We start from the raw sequence: 20,124 nt of genomic DNA, 5'->3' as shown, positions 1-20,124 counted from the left end.
CCATGTTCTACATTTGTATCACCTGGTATAATTCGGTCACAGCCTGACATCCAGTGACAAACCTACAGGTGGGCTCACTGGTGGATTTTAGTAGGGTATTTGTGACACATAAAATAAAAGCACTTTTTGCTTATGAAATCAGAGGTGGTACCATCTCAAGCAAAGAACCGCCTCTCACTCTGAGAGAAGGCACACTGGTGAGAATAGTCCCCTCTGATACCACCTGCGCCAGACTCCCAGCTGAAAGCAGTCATGCTATCGAGATGTGCCCCCACTATTACCAAATAAACTAGGCTTCTTGCTGACATCACAAATTATCTTTAAAATTTAGTGAATAAATCACATTTAAGATCTCCTATACAATCAGCAATCAAATACCATGAATTCAAATAAATGTATTGTTTTATTACATATCTAAAAACATACATTTCATATTAATATGTAAAATCTAGTCATTATTGTGTACTTTTCATAGCCTCATGATTGTTTCTGCTGTATCATAATGTAGTTAATGTTAATGTTAAAGTAAATTGAGTTTGAGCCTGATACACACCTCTGTAGTGTGGTTTTTAAAGGCTCTTGGATGTCCATACATTGGTGATGTTTGGTTATGTATCATTCATACAGATTAATAAAGTATTGGGATTCAAATGTATTATGCCACTGATGGCCGTACAAACCACTTGTTCCTAAATATAATTTGTTCAGTTTAGAACTTGTTGCTGATAACATGTAAGGAAAGTGAGTTTGACCCTGAAGCAAACCCCTGTAGCGTGTTATGTATAAGGATGGGTGTGCTGAAGAGCAGTCTTGTTCCTGTTCCTGACTGGCAGTGTGGTTGGGTGGTGATGATGATGATGATGGTCGGCAGCAGGAAGAACTTCCCGGACTCAGCACTTTGTTACAATGAACTCGGTGGAAAGCATTCGTTTCTACTACCTTTGGTTACTGAAGATGTAGCATTTCTTCTGATGTACATATTATATCGAAGAACTGCTCCCTCTAGGCAAGGCTGGGCTATGAGAACACTGTTTATTTGGCAGCTCCAGCGACACAAAAACACCTTACAGATCATTCAGAATGCTACGATCTAGTGTGTGTTCACTGATGTCTCCGCAGAATTGATAACATACTAAAGCTCTTCATACATTCTTGGCACTGTAATGGCGTTTCCCCTATGTGTGTTCGCAGTTGATTTCTGAGATTTGAGGAATCACAAAAAACTGCTTCCACATTTATTGCAATGAGAAGGTTTTTCCCCAGTGTGTGTTCAAGTATGTGATGACCCACTAAAGCGCTTCACACATTCTCTGCAATGCTATGGTTTTTCTTCTGAGTGTGTTAGCTGATGTATTGTGAAGTTTGAAAACTGACTGAAACTCTTCACACATTCAGTGCAATGATATGGTTTTTCCCCTGTGTGTGTTCGCAGATGTATTTTGAGGGTTGATAACCGACTGAAGCTCTTCACACATTCACTGCAATGGTATGGTTTTTCTCCTGTGTGTGTTCGCAGATGAGTCCTGAGAGTTGAGGAATCACAAAAAATACTTCCACATTCATTACAATGGTATGGTTTTTCCCCAGTGTGTGTTCGCTGATGTATTTTGAGGTGTGATAACAGACTGAAGCTCTTCACACATTCAGTGCAATGGTACAGTTTTTCCCCTGTGTGTGTTCGCTGATGTCTTTTGAGGTTTGATAACTGACTGAAGCTCTTCACACAGTCAGTGCAATGGTATGGTTTTTCCCCTGTGTGTGTTCGCTGATGTCTTTGGAGTTGTGATGACAGACGGGAAGCTCTTCACACATTCAGTGCAATGGTATGGTTTTCCCCCCATGTGTGTTCGCTGATGATCTTTTAGGAGCGCTAACTGACTAAAGTTCTTCACACATTCATTGCAATTGCATGTTGCTTCTCCTGTGTGTGTGTGCTGATGGCTCTTTAGTAGTGATAACAAACCAAAGCTCTTGCTACTTGTGTATGATTTCTCTTTCTTGGTTAGTGTCTCTGGGTCAGGTTTATAATTATCTGCATCCCGTGACTGGGTTTCCTGAGGAGCTAACATGGTTGATAAAGCACTTGTGTTATTCTCACATTCCTTGTATGTGTGTGGTATTTTGGATGGTTGATTTCAGATTTCACAATGAAATACAAGACTCACCAACTACACATATTATAACTGTGGCAAGTAAAGCTTCTTTGTAGGTGGTTATGTCTTTAGATTGAGGAATGGTTTTGCATGTTTATGAGTGAAGATTAGTCTTCCTTCTGGTCGAAGCAAATTTGGACAGTCTCAGAGACCCTCTTTCCTTTGCCCTTAGTTGTCTGGCTCCACTCCCTTGGGCTTTTCTCTTGCTCCTGTGGTTTTTGCCAGCAATAGTTTACAATACACCTAGCGTGCTCAATGGTGGGTCTGTCATCATCACAGGAAGCAGAGCAATGCTGTATCCACCTCATACTGAACACATTATCAAAGCTGGTGGTGGAGGCCTGTTAATACAGGAAGTGGTTTGTCAGTGTTGTTGCCTTAATTTTCTAGAGGTTATTTCTTAGTCCTGTTGCGTGGAGGTGCACAGCTCAGACTCTTACATCCACTGAATTGCTCTTGACTGCCTCTTCGAGGATCTATCAGTTTATGTTCAGGTTTCTCAGTCTCTGACTGTGCAGATATTTTCCTGAATATTGGAGCTCATTTTTTTTACCACTTTTTTCAGATTTGCACGATTACTGTCATTATTCACGTTCATTTGTGCATTCAAGGCTGGTTTCCTATTGGATGTAAAGAGATTTAAATGTGAATACACAATATTTAACTAGTTGTAAAAGACCATTTATGAAAGTTACCAAGAGATATTTCCCCATACACAGAAATTTAACTAAATGTTCTATTGAACATGTACATCTTACTTAATTCAGAAAAGGAGGTGATTTTCCAGTGTTCACAGAGTAACTTAGTACAGAAAGAGCACACATGGAGCGCCCACTTGCTAGAAGTACAGCTTTACAAAGACGCACATGGCTAATATTTCATTTAAACAAGAAGGTATTGTGTAAAAAGACATCGATCAGGATGTGCTGCTGTCACTTCAGTTTCAGGAAGTGTATGACAACAGTAATCCTTTCAAGACTAAATGACAAAGAAAACTCTTCATGAAGTTTATAATAAATGTAATACTTCAGGAAGTATATAATAAAGCTAACGCTCCAGGAAGTATATAATAAAGGTAACGCTTCAGGAAGTATATAATAAAGGTAACGCTTCAGGAAGTATATAACAAATGTAGCTCCATTCACACTCTTCTTCACAGTACTTCACAGTTTACACTGGAGGAGCTGAAGTTCTAACTCCTGTCTTTACTTTTCTGTTTGTTAAGTTATTTTTGCCACATTCCTAGGGATGGTTAAAGCACTTGTTGGAAGATTGCACCATTTATTATAGTGATTCCATCACAACTAATAATATGCCTGCGATATCTCTGCTGCCAGTAAGTGTCTGCTTTTGATCTTTTTCTGCCTTTGCCAGGGTATCTAACTAAATGTCTTCCGTTTGGTGCCAACATGCTTCTTGGTCAGTGGATGGAGCATTGGAAGAGTAAGACAAGATGTCCATTGCTTGAGGGGGAGTGCAGCTCTTACACCTCTGGATATTTCTTACATTCAGCTCACTTATGGCTGCATACTCGCTCAGCAGGGTTCATTGACCGCTAAATCAGGGGAGTGACACAATGAACACAGCAGACATCAGGTAATGAAGTAATAGACAAACACCATGATAGCGTAGAAGGATCAAAAGCATCTTTAGAGAAGCTCGCCGGGGACATAAAAACAGAGGAAGTGCACAGGTAGCTACTTATGAGGCACAAACAGGGGAGGCGAACATGTAGGTACATGCTCCATTTTGGGTCTGTTTCAGGCGTTTACTGAGCTGGGAATTGGGGTGCACTGTATCTTAATACTGCGGCTGATAAAGGCACTTGCTGCAAGGGTGTTACCACTTTGACCCTTTACAAGAGGGGAGCTGAGCCTTAGAAAGCACAACACCTGAAGGCTGTCTGCCCTGAGGGGAAGGTGAGGGTCCGGGTGTCAGAAAATATCAGCAGGGGACATAAAAGGATCCTAATAAGCACAGCCCCAGAGAGGCGAAATCATCAGCCTAGATGGAGAAGAGCTGGGTCCTCCACTGGTTCCGGAACAGTAAGTGATATTGAATCTTTCTAAGGTTAGGAGGCATAGAATTTAATCTGGGTTGGAGCTAAGACATGGAAGGAGAGACCTTTTTTTCTGAAACAGACGAAGTCAGACTCCTTTGCCTCCCGTCAGAATCATCACTTTCAATAACCTGGAAACCTGCCGGAAACTCCTGCATGCTCCAACCTCATCCCCCTCACCTATTCTTAGCAGATTCTGAGCTGTGCCCTGCTGTTGCAGAGGAGCACGGCAGAGTATGTAGAAGCGCAGGGATCCCTAGTCTCTCAGGGCAGGCACCTAAACCTTCAGGGTGCCTTCACACTCAGGATAAATGAATACATTTTGTTCTGTGCTTTAGTCGCCCCTCTGTGAGCAATGTCTGGTAGATGGAGCTCTGTGTTAATAAACACATTCAGAGAGGTGGTTGTGTACAAACAAACAGCCACAATACCGTACATTTTGAACATTTTGAACTTGTTGTTAAATACCTGCTCATCGAGTACCTCATTGGCTGATTATTCCATGGGGGTAAAAGTGAGAGGTACCCCTTAACAAAAGTCAAGGGAAGTAGGGTTATTAGACCAGTGAACTAGGAGTATTCCCTTGAGTGAGAATAATTGGGAGAAGCCCAAAAGGGGTCAGGGGAAAACAATACCACAATACACATATATATAAATAATTCTTACAATTTATTGAAGTATACAAATGTTAAAAGGAGAGTGAACCAAAAATGGAACTCACTCAGCATTAATAAAACAATAAAAACAATTAATAAAAAGGTTTCAATTTTCCCGGCAGAACCAGAGAAGCAGGCAGTCCGTCGTGAAACAACAGAACCACACAACTTGAGGACATGATAGTAATGCCCCTAGTTCTATATTTTTAAGACTATCTATAACCAGAGAAGTGAGCAGTCCTTGGCGGAGCACTGGAGAAACAGAACCAAATCCTGCAAGGACAAGACTTAGGCGCCTCTGGATTTTAACCAAGTAAAGAAGACCAGCAATATATATTTGAGGCACAACAACTCTGAATTGATGATACGCCTAGGTACCTATATCTACAGGAGTACCATACCGGATACACAACCCAGAGACACAGCCCTATACATTCGGCATTTAAAAATGGAACAATATAGAAATTCAATTTAGACATACGGACTTCAAGGGCAATTATATAGACCCCAACACGACGACAGAAACCAAAAGGTGTCTTGATAAAGGTGGACAATAATTTGGAAAACCACCGAAACGCGTCGACGCTTCATACCAGTATAATTCAGGATCTCGACATCTTTGCTAAAATATTGTATTATAGTACATATAGCTTAGGTGTTCACAATAGAGTCCGAATATACAAGAAGTATTGCACTAATTTCATGTCTTACTGTTTTTTCTGTCTTTTGTGATTCAATCTTGCTGGCCAAAATTGAAACCTTTTTATTAATTGTTTTTATTGTTTTATTAATGCTGAGTGAGTTCCATTTTTGGTTCACTCTCCTTTTAACATTTGTATACTTCAATAAATTGTAAGAATTCTTTATATATATTTGTATTGTGGTATTGTTTTCCCCTGACCCCTTTTGGGCTTCTCCCAATTATTCTCACTCAAGGGAATACTCCTAGTTCACTGATTATTCCATGGCACTACCAAAATTACATTTGGACACATTTGCTCAACTGTAAAACACTCTCTACTATGGGCCATTTAACAACTCTTGGCTTTGGGGTTAGGTAACCTACTTAGGATGCTATGTTAAAGATTAAATACAAAAATGTATGCAATCAAACTAATCAACCAGCACTGTGGAAACTGACACGCATGCTGGCATTTTGTATAAATAATGTCGATTTTCTCATAGATGCGAGTAAAGTAATCTTAATAATATCTGCACACTTAACTAATAGCACCGGGCTAACTTTGACAACTAGGCAATGAATACATTTTCATGTACCCTCAAAACCCTCCTACCCCAATCCCCTTGGCAAACTTCATTGCCTCCAAGTGTTTGGGGGATAACCAAGACGCAGAAGAGTGAGTCAAATAGTCTAGAAAAAGAAAGAGAAACCGGGAAACGGATTCACATGCTCCTATCGCGTTGGTTAGTCTGTAAGCACTACTTTTATTAATGAGTTTCATTAGTAAAGCACCACGGTGTACATGTGTGGCGACACTTCACCCATGAGGTACTTGCCAAGCAATTGTTGACACAATCCACACCTTGCGTCTTTTTCAATATATTTATTACGAAGTGCAGGACCTTTCCAAGGGGTTTTGCACACTACATACATTCACTCTAAAAATAAACCGTGTAGGTAAAAAATAATTGGCATTCACAACGTCAATAGCTCTAATTCACAAATGCGAGACCTATTTGCATTGCAAATGCTTGTTAATATTTACATAAGACCTCTGGCAGAGGTAGTGAAATATTTTGGAATGAATATCTCACTAGTGTTGTATGCTGATGACACTCCGCTAATTATTTCCCTGTCGGCAGAGTCGACTGGCTTTTGTGTCTAATCTAAAAACTGTATCAGCGTTTGTGAGAAGTTGGCCTGATAGGTGATGTTTCCAATTCTGGAACCACCTGTTATCAGACCAAACAATCCCTTATGGTGTCTGGTTGTAAGTCAACCTTATTAGACAAGCTATCCTAGGGGTAGCATGGACTAAGCAGCCTAAAGGCTTAACTTAAGAGGTCGTGTTAAGCGAGCTGTTTTACCACATACAATCCTGTAATATCAAAGGAAAGGACACCACACAAGTATATATTATAAAAATATATGTATTTATTACTAAAAACAATCCCCAGTATTCTTTATGAATAAAGGGGCACAAGCGTTAAATCAAAAGCACAGTTTAAACATACAAAGTTGCACAATTATGGATGAGGGCGGGTGGCCACTCAAACCATATACTAAACAAGTGGTATAATACCAATCGAACAGTGGTTAGGCCTAGGGCCTAGGGAATCGCTGGGAGCAGTCGGGACAAGCAGTGCTGAAGTCGGGAAAAGCCCGCGGGATTCGGGTGCAGTGCGGAAAGCGCACGCATGCACCAATGTTAACCAATGGTGCGTAAAAGTTGTAAAGTTAAAGTTTAAGGACACTTCCGCTGAACCTAGAGGAACAAAACTTAAGACACAGACCCTAGAGATGTGTACCAGTGTGGGAACACCGGCGGAGCAAAGTTACCTCACCCACAGGAAGCAGGTGCACAGGGTCGAAGTTGAGTCGGGTTTCGTCACGCAGGCTCTTGGTGCTTGAAGCTGAAAGGGCTGCAGGCGGGGTGAAAGAGAAGTGTCCGGTGGAGTCCAAGGGTGGACTCAAGTCGAAAAGTACCTGAAAGCAGAGGGGACAGAGTCTGGGTCACTCAGCAGTGACCAGGGTGGAACCAGGACGGAACCAGGCAATGTCGGGCGCAATCAGGTGGTTGTCGAGGAGCTTCTCTCCGCTGTCACGTGGGCTCTGGGGCATCTACGACGTCCAGGAGCGGGTCACGATCTGTCCCACGCAGGCTCTCGCCGTCGGCGCTGTCGGCTTCAAGATTGGAGCAAACAACACTTGGCAAAAGCAATCCACGCGGAACCGGGAGATTGCTTCTCACTCGAACCAGGAGGGTCAGAGTGGGGGCTCCTTTTCAGGGGAGCTGGTGCAGATCTGGAGCAACCAGATTCACAGGTCGAATTTCAAAGTTCCTCGGCACAGGGGCCACTAGCCGGCTGGCAAGTGACCGGGCCAACGCGTTGAGCCAAAAGTAGCAGAAGGGCCCCACGCAGCACTCGATGAGTGTAGAGGGGTGAGCTTCGGTGCAAGAGTGGCTCAGGGTTGTGGCTTCTCAAACCCCGGTGTACAGCTTCGAGGGTCACTCGTGGGCTGCACGGTCAGCGTCTCCTGGTCTTTTCAAGATTGCGTGCCCCACGCTTCCGGTCGCCTCCACGGGTCTCAGCTCTGCAGGGACTGTGGATCGGGCTGTTGGAAGGCAGGCAAGCTTGATCTCGTCGATCTCAGTTGCTCGAGTTCCGGCGGGAACTGCGACAAAGCAGACGTCGATGGCTGGATGGTGCCTGTTTGCACAGGGTGGTCACTCCTTGACCACAAGGGAGATTCTTCGGGCTTCTACGTCGAGTAGGATGTCGAAGGGTCCAGAGTTTCGTTTCTTATGTTTCATCAGGATAATCTGAAGTGTCTTGGCACTGCTCCCACTCTTATTCGAATCTGGGGGGCTGGATTACCTGCTAGGTCCCCTCCTATGGGTGGGACCCAGGAAGGGGGTGGATACACCCCTTTCCTTTGATCCAGGCCGCCCTGGCACGAGGGCTGGAGTGCCCCAGAACCGGTTTGGCCGGATTATGAAGGGGCAGCCTTGTGCGCCCCAAGCAGTGTCTGGTTTCTTTCAAACCTCCCTGCTACAATCCACTATCTCCTGTCTGGAGGGTGGTAACACCCCCCTGCGACAGGAAACCCTTTGTTCAGGCCCCATCTGGCTGAATTTCGGTCAGCTGCAGGGGGTCAGACTCTTGTCTGTGGCAGAGGCATCCATTTTGTGGATCTAAGGCCTTTTTAGAAATTAACCGCATTTAAGTAAAGTAACATGTCTTACCCCTCTAGAGGGGTGGAATGCTATCCCCGTCGCCAGAACTGGCGAGGGGATAGTATTCCAAATCGTATGACACCTTACACGACATGTTTTGATAAAGCCAAACCAAAGTTGCTATATAACCGCGAGGATTATAAGGCACTTAAGAGTATATGGTATGGCCTTATCCTGAAACAGCTTAGGGAGTTGTTCCCGACGGCTGCAGACAGGCTCAGCTCATGCTAGAGCTCCATCTCACATTAAACCACGCACTCTGCCTCCAGGATTGATGAGGCTTTCCATAGGAGTGGCTCACAGGTTTATATGTGTCCAGATATAGGTTTAGATATAGGTATACCATATCTAAGTAAGGGGTGAGTACACCACCTTACCCCAGCTGAGTGATCAGCCAGTTGTGTCAATTTAAGAACCAGCCAGGGGTGGCAAAAGATATGCTGCAGCCCCTGGTAGGCCTTGGTGGCCCCTATGCCCTGGGCACCTATAGTGCATTATACAGGGGCTGACAAGGAGTCCATTTCCAATTGTGGTATGTGCCTATAGCACATGTATTATTAATTTAGTGAGAGAACAGCAGGCTGGGGGTCTGATCAGCAGGCCCACAGCCTCAGTAGTCGAAAACCAGTGAAGCAAAAAGCAAAAATTTGGGGTGACCATAGGATAGCAGACCCTACTCTTCTACAGCGTTGGCCAAATGTATGCACGACAACTGTTTAAAACTTAATTAAACAAACAGAGCTCTAAGGAGTGGGAAACCAAACAACGCAACCTCCGTAAATAGTAAATGAAAACGAGGCCATGCGACACTCTCCTCCAAGTGTCCTGCCGAAAAGATCAGAAAGGTCGCATTGCCAGCGAGTTCCACATGTATGAATGGGCACCAACATTCAGAGACTACATTTCCCTCATTGGTGTGATCTTCTTGAGAACTTTAAACAACTTTTGCGACCGATCTAGATTCTATAGCTCGCACCTTACAAGGTTAGCACAACAAATGACGGTAGATTCCAGTGGTAGTTTAGCTACTTCTATCCTCTAACCACCAACTAAGGTTATCCCCTCTGATGTCTGTAAAACTCTTAAAACTATTTATTTATTTTATTTATTTTGCGTGTTTGTACCGCGCTAGGATCACTTCCCGAAGGAGTATCTCCGCGCCTTTGGCAGCCAAAAAGCAACTAGCGGACCCTAACCATAAACATAAGTCAATTTTGAAAAAGGAGTGTCTTTAATTGCTTCCTAAAAGGAAGGTGGTCCTTGCACTGTCTCAAATACAGTGGGAGGCTGTTCCACAAAGTTGGACCAGCAACCGTAAGAGTATGAATGTGAAAGTCATAATTTGTGTACTAGATGTGAAAACATGATCCTTGGTCGCGAGTTAGTTAACTCGCCCTCTAATTCTATTGGTCATCCTTGTGTTGAAAATCAGTTGACCTCCAGCAGGGATCCTATAGGTCCAGACCATGTAGATCTGGTCCCTAGCTGTTGCCTACCGCAGGTGACCATACAAGATTCTATGGGTAAGGGGCAATCACATGACTTATGAAGACCACAGGTTAAGGTAAATCCCCCATCTACTCAGGCCCATAGCAGACCAAATCACCAATACATGGACTCCTGCAGCTTCTCACAGTGTTAACATTTTAGTCAACGTGCCTTTACTATATCCCAATCTTAGAAAATCTTCACTTCAGCTGATGGCCAAGGCTCGACACTGAATGACTCAAAACTAAAATAAAGGTCATCTCATCCAAAATGATTTGATCAAGACCAGAAGAACGCAGTTAATTAGGTCTGATGAAAACTTTGATAATGAATGGCTTGTGAGAGACCTGTTAAGGAGTTTACCGGTTGCCCCTTCACTCCATTCTCAGATTTATGCAGTCTCGTTGGGCTTTTTCTATAGGTCGCACCAGTACGTAGTTCCACCGTACTCACCCAGGACCTTTCTTTAGTGAGAACTGGTCATAAGCCTGCCCAGGTGGCTTTTAATGCCCTTGCTCTATCAAATAGGTACTCATTGTCGGAAGATATGGAAGCATGTGTTCGACTGATCTCTCCACTAAATCATTTGCCTCCTCAGTCTGTTCTTTATAACGATTATCAAACGGCTTCTGGTTTGGTACCCATGGAGAGGATTCAGTTGGTTGTTTTAGATTCACTGAGCAGTATTACATCCTTACCAATTGACCCTACTCCATCCTTCTCACCAGTACCGACAGCGATTCGGTCGCAGGAGTCCCTAAGTGTTATAAAGTTTATCTCTAGGAATATAGCGGGCTATGAAAACAAAAAGGATAATCAAAATTCGCATAAAGTGTTTACGAATTCTGATACTATCTGCTTTAAGGAAAATTGGGCAGAGCAGTCGGTCTATGTAAATGGCTACAGCTCCTTTGTTATGCCAGCAGTTCCATCAGCAGCAGGTAGATCTACTCAGAATTATAGCAAACAGGATTACCCAAGGTAATGTGACCTTTATCAATAAGGTGCCCTATTTTCATGTTATCACGACTGAAGGTTCTGGGAAAATTGATTTGTTACGGATTCAGTTTTAGAATAATAATTTTAAGATTCCTACACAGGTGACAGATGAGTTGGCGGGAATATTGGAAGTTCTGTTAACATACCACACATGTTCAAGTTTTTTTTATCTGAGCTGGGGATTTTCATGTGTACTGTAGCCCCAATTCGGACAAACGTATTTGTGGGGTAACTGACACTAATGATTCGTTACTAGTCCATTTTTATACATCATAACTGCGGAAACATATCAAACAGTTTTTCCATTAACTTGGGACCTAGTTATAATAAATCTGTGTCACTCCACGACTGGTAAACCCCTCCCCAGCTTTCAACGTACTGGAGTTACCTCGACAACTGATTTTAAAGTTATTCAGACAAATTTGAAGGGATGTATTAGGTCCTCCATAGCCAAGTTGACAGAGTTCCGTGATCATGCTTTCCTTCTTTTTTTGTTTTGTTTGGCCTCTTTCTGCTAAGTCAAGCTCTATAAATGCCCCAAAACAGATTAGGAAAAATGGATCTACTCTTAAATGGGAGAAAATTAACCCTATTACCTTCCTCCCAAAGGTTGTAAAAGAGGTGTTACCTGACACTGAATCCTGCTTAGACTCCAACACTGATAGTCATCAAGTAGTAATAGCATTTAGTAAAATTTTAACATCTATCAATTCTAATCTTTTATATCCAGCTACAAGAAACACTCCATCGACGATAAGGGGGTTTGAGACAAATTGCTCGAAGGCCTCCAAAGATCTTTACACTGCTCTTAAAACAAGACCCAGACACAAAGATTTGATAAGGAAGCTGCGAGCTGACTATAAGACAGCTAGGGCGGTTAGAAAAAAGGAGTTACGGGATGAAGCATAGGTAAATTTGTGTGAGGCTTCGAGGAGTAAAGATAGCAAGGCATTTTGGAGGGTGGTAAATGCCCTTCTTCTGCAGGATCAGGGCAGCCCCTCTCTTGATATTCATATAGATCAATCCACCTGGCTGTCTGACTTCCTACGCATTTTTATTGTAGAGATGGATAGCGCTACAAAAAAACGTTGGGACTTGATAACTGCCCATTTGGGGATGGAATTCTCATGTGAGGAAATTGAGCTTCCACTCTCTCAATCACCTGCCCTAACCGCTGCAGCTTCGGATGGGATTCCTCTGGATTTTTTCTTTGTACACAAACATTTATGGGCGTCATTCTTGACCCATGTTTTTAATACTGTTTTCCAAAGTGGGACCCCCGGTATTGTGGAAACAATCCATGATTATCGCCATATATAAGAAGGGGAATCCCTCGAATCCGACAAATTACCGCCCATACTCCCTGCTGGATAGCGCTGCCAAACTAATGGGGAGATTGCTCCTAAATAGACTGGAGGAGAGGCCATTTGTTAATAATGTTTTAGCTGAGACACAATACGGGGTTTGTGGTAAATAAATAATTAATTACCGGTACTATTTTTCATATAATCAATAAAACAGGTAGCTCAATAAATAAGAGTCAGGATTCGAGGTATCTTGAGTCGACAGGCTTTAATCAGGCATAAGGACAGGAACAGGACAGCCTGTACGGGAAATAAATGAAGGCAGCTGCCGGGGGCAGGATCTGGGAATTGGCTGGCAAATTGGCTAATTGGCAACTTTTAATATGGGTGCACAGTATATATACTTAAACAAAAACATTACATTCAATACAGTAGGCGTGACTCGTAACAGTCACAAAAGATAAGGGCAAAATGATGTAACAAGAAGGCGTGTACATACACATGTGATGTAAACGTAACAGAAGTGTCATAAACGGGGCGGAAACATGGAGGGGGCTACCTGAGCAGCTGGGACCTCTAACCTAGTGGTGCGCGCAAACGGGCAATGACGTGTTACCAGGGAGAACTGGGGCTATGACTTCTGCGCTAGAAGAGGAGACTAAAGTCTGGAGTGTCAGAGCGACATGTACCCAAAGCATATCTGGTATCTGGTGTTTAGAGTACATGTTGATGGAATCCAAAAGTTATCAGGGTAAAGGCTAATAGACTCTAAGACTGGTGCATGCATAATTCTACATGTATTGCGTGTGCGAGGAATATTCTATGAATATTAATACAGTATTTCTCTTACATGGAGACATAAAGGCTAGACCATGACGGAAACTATTGATGCGATTCAGTAGCTTAGGAATGCAGAGAAGGAGGGCTGGACTGATAACTAGAAACATAACATAATCTTGGCAGACTGGGAGGCAGAGCCAGGCCGGGCCGGGCACTGCGAGGCATGAAGTAAGCTAAGGGGTCAGGGATGCAGGTGGGGGCTGTATCGCTCCTCGGAGAGGGTTCAGGAGACAGGAGCTGAATCTGAGTCTGGGCCCTTTTGAGGCCTAGAAACGGGGACAATTCAATGAATTAACGTGCACACTGTAAAATGTGGCAACGTAGGTTTACATAGGCTTAATATTCGTTGCTTTCACAAGGACTGGAAACTGGCATACTAGAGATGGACACAACTTGTAATTGCGTCTTTAATCGATCAGAGGGGAATACATGCATATCGATCATGCACATATAGCATAAGATGGGTGTGAGAAGTTGGCCTGGTAGGGGATGTTTCCAATTCTGGAACCACCTACTACCTGACCAAACAATCCCCTTATGGTGTCTGGTTGTAAGTCAACCTTATTAGACAAGCTATCCTAGTGGTAGCATGGACTAAGCAGCCTAAAGGCTTAACTTAAGAGGTCGTGTTAAGCGAGCTGTTTTACCACATACAATCCTGTAATACCAAATGAAAGGACACCACACAAGTATATATTATAAAAATATATGTGTTTATTACTAAAAACAATCCCCAGTATTCTTTATGAATAAAGGGGCACAAGCGTTAAATCAAAAGCACTGTTTAAACATACAAAGTTGCACAATTATGGATGAGGGCAGGGGGCCACTCAAACCATATACTAAACAAGTGGTATAAGAGAGGCCACTCGAACAGTGGTTAGGCCTAGGGCCTAGGGAATCGCTGGGAGCAGTCAGGACAAGCAATGCTGAAGTCGGGAATGGCCCTCGGGATTCGGGAGATGTGCGGAAAGCGCACGCATGCACCAATGTTAACCAATGGTGCGTAAAAGTCAAATAGTTAAAGTTTAAGGACACTTCCGCTGAACCTAGGGGAACAAAACTTAACACACAGACCCTAGAGGTGTGCACCAGTGTGGGAACACCGGCGGAGCAAAGTTACCTCACCCACAGGAAGTGGGTGCACAGGGTCGAAGTGGCGTCGGGTTTTGACACGCAGGCTCTTGGTGCTTGAAGCTGAAAGGGCTGCAGGCAGGGTGAAGACGAAGTGTCCGGTGGAGTCCAAGGGTGGACTCAAGTTGTAGAGTACCTGAAAGCAGAGGGGACAGAGTCTGGGTCACTCAGCAGTGACCAGGGTGGAACCAGGACGGAACCAGGCAATGTCGGGCGCAATCAGGTGGTCGTCGAGGCGCTTCTCTTCGCTGTCACGTGGGCTCTGGGGCATCTGCGACGTCCAGGAGCAGGTCACGATCTGTCCCACGCAGGCTCTCACCGTCGGTGCAGTCGGCTTCCGGTTTGGAGCAAACAAGCCTTGGTAAGAGCAATCCACGCGGGATTGGAAGATGGCGTCTCACTCGGACCAGGAAGGTCAGAGTCGGGGCTCCCTTTCAGGGGAGCTGGTGTGGATCTGGAGCAACCAGAATCACGAGTCTTCTTTTGTAGTTCGTCGGCACAGGGACCACAAGCCAGCTGGCAAGTGACCGGGCCAACGCGTTGAGCCAAATCGTGCCAAAGGGCCCCACGCAGCACTCGTCGAGTGTGGAGGGCTGAACTTCGGCTCAGGAGTAGCTCAGGGTGGGGGCTTCTCAAACCCCGGTGTACAGCTTCGAGGGTCACTCGTGGGCTGCACGGTCAGCGTCTCGTGGTCACTTCAAGATGGCGTGCCCCACGCTTCCGGTCGCCTCCACGGGTCTCAGCTTTGCAGGGACTGTGGATCGGGCTGTTAGAAGCTGGGCAGGCTTGATCTTGAAGTGACCACGAGACGCTGACCGTGCAGCCCACGAGTGACCCTCGAAGCTGTACACCGGGGTTTGAGAAGCCCCCACCCTGAGCTACTCCTGAGCCGAAGTTCAGCCCTCCACACTCGACGAGTGCTGCGTGGGGCCCTTTGGCACGATTTGGCTCAACGCGTTGGCCCGGTCACTTGCCAGCTGGCTTGTGGTCCCTGTGCCGACGAACTACAAAAGAAGACTCGTGATTCTGGTTGCTCCAGATCCACACCAGCTCCCCTGAAAGGGAGCCCCGACTCTGACCTTCCTGGTCCGAGTGAGACGCCATCTTCCAATCCCGCGTGGATTGCTCTTACCAAGGCTTGTTTGCTCCAAACCGGAAGCCGACTGCACCGACGGTGAGAGCCTGCGTGGGACAGATCGTGACCTGCTCCTGGACGTCGCAGATGCCCCAGAGCCCACGTGACAGCGAAGAGAAGCGCCTCGACGACCACCTGATTGCGCCCGACATTGCCTGGTTCCGTCCTGGTTCCACCCTGGTCACTGCTGAGTGACCCAGACTCTGTCCCCTCTGCTTTCAGGTACTCTACAACTTGAGTCCACCCTTGGACTCCACCGGACACTTCGTCTTCACCCTGCCTGCAGCCCTTTCAGCTTCAAGCACCAAGAGCCTGCGTGTCAAAACCCGACGCCACTTCGACCCTGTGCACCCACTTCCTGTGGGTGAGGTAACTTTGCTCCGCCGGTGTTCCCACACTGGTGCACACCTCTAGGGTCTGTGTGTTAAGTTTTGTTCCCCTAGGTTCAGCGGAAGTGTCCTTAAACTTTAACTATTTGACTTTTACGCACCATTGGTTAACATTGGTGCATGCGTGCGCTTTCCGCACATCTCCCGAATCCCGAGGGCCATTCCCGACTTCAGCATTGCTTGTCCTGACTGCTCCCAGCGATTCCCTAGGCCCTAGGCCTAACCACTGTTCGAGTGGCCTCTCTTATACCACTTGTTTAGTATATGGTTTGAGTGGCCCCCTGCCCTCATCCATAATTGTGCAACTTTGTATGTTTAAACAGTGCTTTTGATTTAACGCTTGTGCCCCTTTATTCATAAAGAATACTGGGGATTGTTTTTAGTAATAAACACATATATTTTTATAATATATACTTGTGTGGTGTCCTTTCATTTGGTATTACAGGATTGTATGTGGTAAAACAGCTCGCTTAACACGACCTCTTAAGTTAAGCCTTTAGGCTGCTTAGTCCATGCTACCACTAGGATAGCTTGTCTAATAAGGTTGACTTACAACCAGACACCATAAGGGGATTGTTTGGTCAGGTAGTAGGTGGTTCCAGAATTGGAAACATCCCCTACCAGGCCAACTTCTCACATTGGTGAGCAGCGGTGCGGATTTGAGCTTGCTGTTGTTTTACCATTGCAATCTTTATATCAAATAGAAAGATCACATCAAGTACCTCTAGGTACATATAAAATCAAAAGCTTAGCATATTAAGTTCTACTGAACTTAGTAGTTGTAGGTTGAAGGGAGTAGCACACCCCTGACTACAACTCACTAGCAAGGTCCAGTAGGAAAACACTTAGTGTAGGTAAGTGCACCACTTACACCTCACTAGTAACCATGTCCGACACAGGAAAGGCCTCAGGGTCTAGTCCTGTGACAGTTGACCCTACCCAGGCAACTTCTGGATATGACAAACTAACCCGCAGAGACTTGATTGTCTTGTGCAAAGCAAGAGGGTTAAAAAGGGGCAGAAGCCCCACCTGCCTAATCCTGGTAGAACTCCTAGAACAGGATGACTTAGAGAAGGCAAAAGCAGCTTCCCTAGATACAGGAACTGAAGGGAACCCCCCTGCAGTTGATCCCCCTGAAGAGGAGGATGATGATGACTTGGATGAGGACTCAGAGGTTGAGGACTTAGAAGTACAGGATCAGGGTAGCCAGGTTCCAGTTGGTAGGCTTAGCCAGGCCAACTTGGACCTACTGGGGAATGGAGAGGGCCAGCACCTCCCCAGAACCCAACAGGTGATTCTCCCAGGCAACAGAAGAGTGAGATCTCCCTCAGGGGACTCTCATCTTTCTAGTGCCTCCAGAGAATCAGAGAGAGGCATGAGTGCTTCTCAGAAAGCTGAGCATAGGGCTAGAATGAGGGCTGTCAGACTCCAGATAGAGAGAGAGGAGGTAGCCCTGAGTCAAGCTAAGCTTACCTTAGCTCAAGCTAAACTTGCCTTGGCAAGAGAGCAGAAATTAAGTGGCTTAGATGTCACTGGTGGCAGCAATTTTCCAAGAGAAAAAGACAGGGCCTATGATAATAGAAACCTGACCAAAATTGTGCCCCCCTTTAAAGAAGGGGATGACATCCACAAATGGATGACTGCTCTTGAGAGAGCCTGCATGGTACAGCAGGTTCCTGAGAATCAGTGGGCTGCAATTTTGTGGTACTCCTTTTCTGAGAAAGGGAGAGACAGGCTCCTCACAGTTAGACCTGAGGATGCCAAAAACTACTCTGTTTTGAAGAGTGCTCTCATTGAAGGGTATGGCCTAACCACTGAGCAATACAGGTTGTTGTTCAGAGACACCCAGAAAGCACAGACTCAAGACTGGACTGATTTTGTGGAGTGTGCCACTAAGGCTTTGGAGGGTTGGTTACAGGGAAGTAAAGTTTCAGACTATACAGGATTGTACAATCTTATGATGAGAGAACAGATCCTTAATAACTGTACAAACCAGCTGTTGCATCAATACCTTATTGACTCTGATCTGACCTCTCCCCAAGAATTGGGAAAGAAGGCAGACAAATGGGTCAGAACAAGGATTAAGCAGAAACCCCAGAACCAAGGTGGTGACCAGAAGAAAACAGACCAGAAGGGTGGTAATCAGAATCAGAAAGATAAAGAAAAAGACCAGAAGTCTTCAGGCCCCCAAACTAATAGTAAGGAGGGTGGTTCCCAAAATGGTAACAAGAAGAAGAAGAACAAAGGTCCAAAGACACCTTGGTGTAATACCTGCAAATCAGTTTCACACTGGGGCAGTGAGTGCACCAAGGCAAATCCAGTTCCCACCACTACAGCTCCTAAAGCAACTGCAACCCCAAGTACAGTAAGCAGTGGTGGAACACAGTCCAAGGGTGTAGCTGGGTTGACCCTGGGTATTGAAGTAGGATCTGGCCTAGTCAGAGTCCCTACACAGGCAGTTCTCCTGTATGATGTGGACATTGAGTTGCCCACTGCAGTAAGCCCCACTAACCTGGGCAAATACAGGCAGACTCCCTTAATAAATGAGAAACTGGCTCAAGCTTACAGGGACACATGTGCTAGTGTCACCATGGTGACCCCTGGCTTTGTGGACCCTGGACAGATTGTACTAGGAGAGAGCTACCTAGTAACCAATGCAAGCAACTCCACTACCTCCCATAGTGTGGCAGTTGTGAACTTCTCCTGGGGAGGGGTTGATGGCCTAAAGAAAGTTGTGGTGAGTGCAGACCTACCAGTAGACTGTCTGTTAGGCAATGACCTTGAAAGCTCAGCATGGTCAGAAGTGGAGTACAGGACTCATGCAGAAATGCTAGGGATTTCAGAGCATGTCCTTGCCATGACAAGGGCTCAGGCTAAGAAGTGCCTTCCTGAACCAGTGGTGGATCTTGAGACAATAGACCAGCCACAACCCAAGAGAAGGAGCAAGAGAGGAAAGGCCTCGCCTTCCACCTTGCCCCAGGTTGAGGATCAGGTTTCAGAGGAAACTGATTCTGCAGTCCAAGAGGAGACTGTCTCTGAGGAGCTTGAACCTGACCAGGTTGAGTTTCTGGGGACAGGGGGACCCTCAAGGGCAGACCTGAGGCAGGCTCAATTAGATTGCCCTTCCCTTGAACCCCTCAGACAGCAGGCTGCTGCTGAGGCTGCTGGGGATGCCCAAGGTACCCATACTGTGTATTGGGATGAGGGACTCCTTTACTCAGAGGCTAGAGCCCCCAAGCCTGGCATGACCAGGAGGTTGGTGATACCTCTGCAGTTTAGGGGATTCCTCCTTACCTTGGCCCATGATATTCCCCTTGCAGGACACTTAGGCCAGAACAAGACGTGGGACAGGCTTGTTCCACACTTTCACTGGCCTCACATGTCAGAGGATGTCAAGGAGTTTTGTCGCTCCTGTGTCACTTGCCAAGCCAGTGGTAAGTCAGGTGGCACAACAAAGGCCCCCCTAATACCACTACCTGTGGTGGGGGTCCCCTTTGAGAGAGTTGGAATTGATATTGTGGGTCCAATGGACCCCCAAACAGCATCTGGGAACAGATTCATACTGGTGGTAGTGGATCATGCCACCAGGTACCCAGAGGCTATTCCCCTAAGGACCACCACAGCACCTGTGGTGGCAAAAGCCCTCATTGCAGTTTTCTCAAGAGTGGGCTTTCCTAAGGAGGTACTATCAGATAGAGGGACAAATTTTATGTCCAGCTATCTAAAAGCAATGTGGAAGGAATGTGGAGTAAACTACAAGTTTACCACCCCATATCATCCACAATGCAATGGGCTTGTGGAGAGATTTAACAAGACCCTTAAAGGCATGATAAAAGGATTACCAGAGAAGCTCAGGCGGAAATGGGACATTCTTTTACCCTGCCTGCTCTTTGCTTACAGAGAGGTCCCACAGAAGGGGGTTGGCTACAGCCCTTTTGAACTTTTGTTTGGCCACCCTGTGAGAGGTCCATTGTGTTTGGTGAAGGAAGGATGGGAGTTACCTCTCAAAAAGCCCAAACTAGACATAGTGGACTATGTACTTGGTCT

General features: G+C 45.5%; 1 long non-coding RNA gene across 1 annotated transcript in view; it reads right to left on the bottom strand.

The window, feature by feature from the left end:
- Positions 1–387: 387 nt before the first annotated feature.
- LOC144825590 (uncharacterized) overlaps positions 388–20,124 on the bottom strand; it is a 131,787-nt gene continuing 112,050 nt past the window's right edge. Inside the window, exon 2 of the long non-coding RNA XR_013609465.1 lies at positions 388–2,773. This is a non-coding gene — a long non-coding RNA (uncharacterized LOC144825590). The remainder of the gene's footprint in view (positions 2,774–20,124) is intronic.

Source organism: Lissotriton helveticus, chromosome 1_1 (assembly GCF_964261635.1).
Source record: "Lissotriton helveticus chromosome 1_1, aLisHel1.1, whole genome shotgun sequence".
NCBI lineage: Eukaryota > Metazoa > Chordata > Amphibia > Caudata > Salamandridae > Lissotriton > Lissotriton helveticus.
The sequence above is the reverse complement of the archived record's forward strand: the minus strand, read 5'-3'. Positions and strand labels throughout refer to the sequence as shown.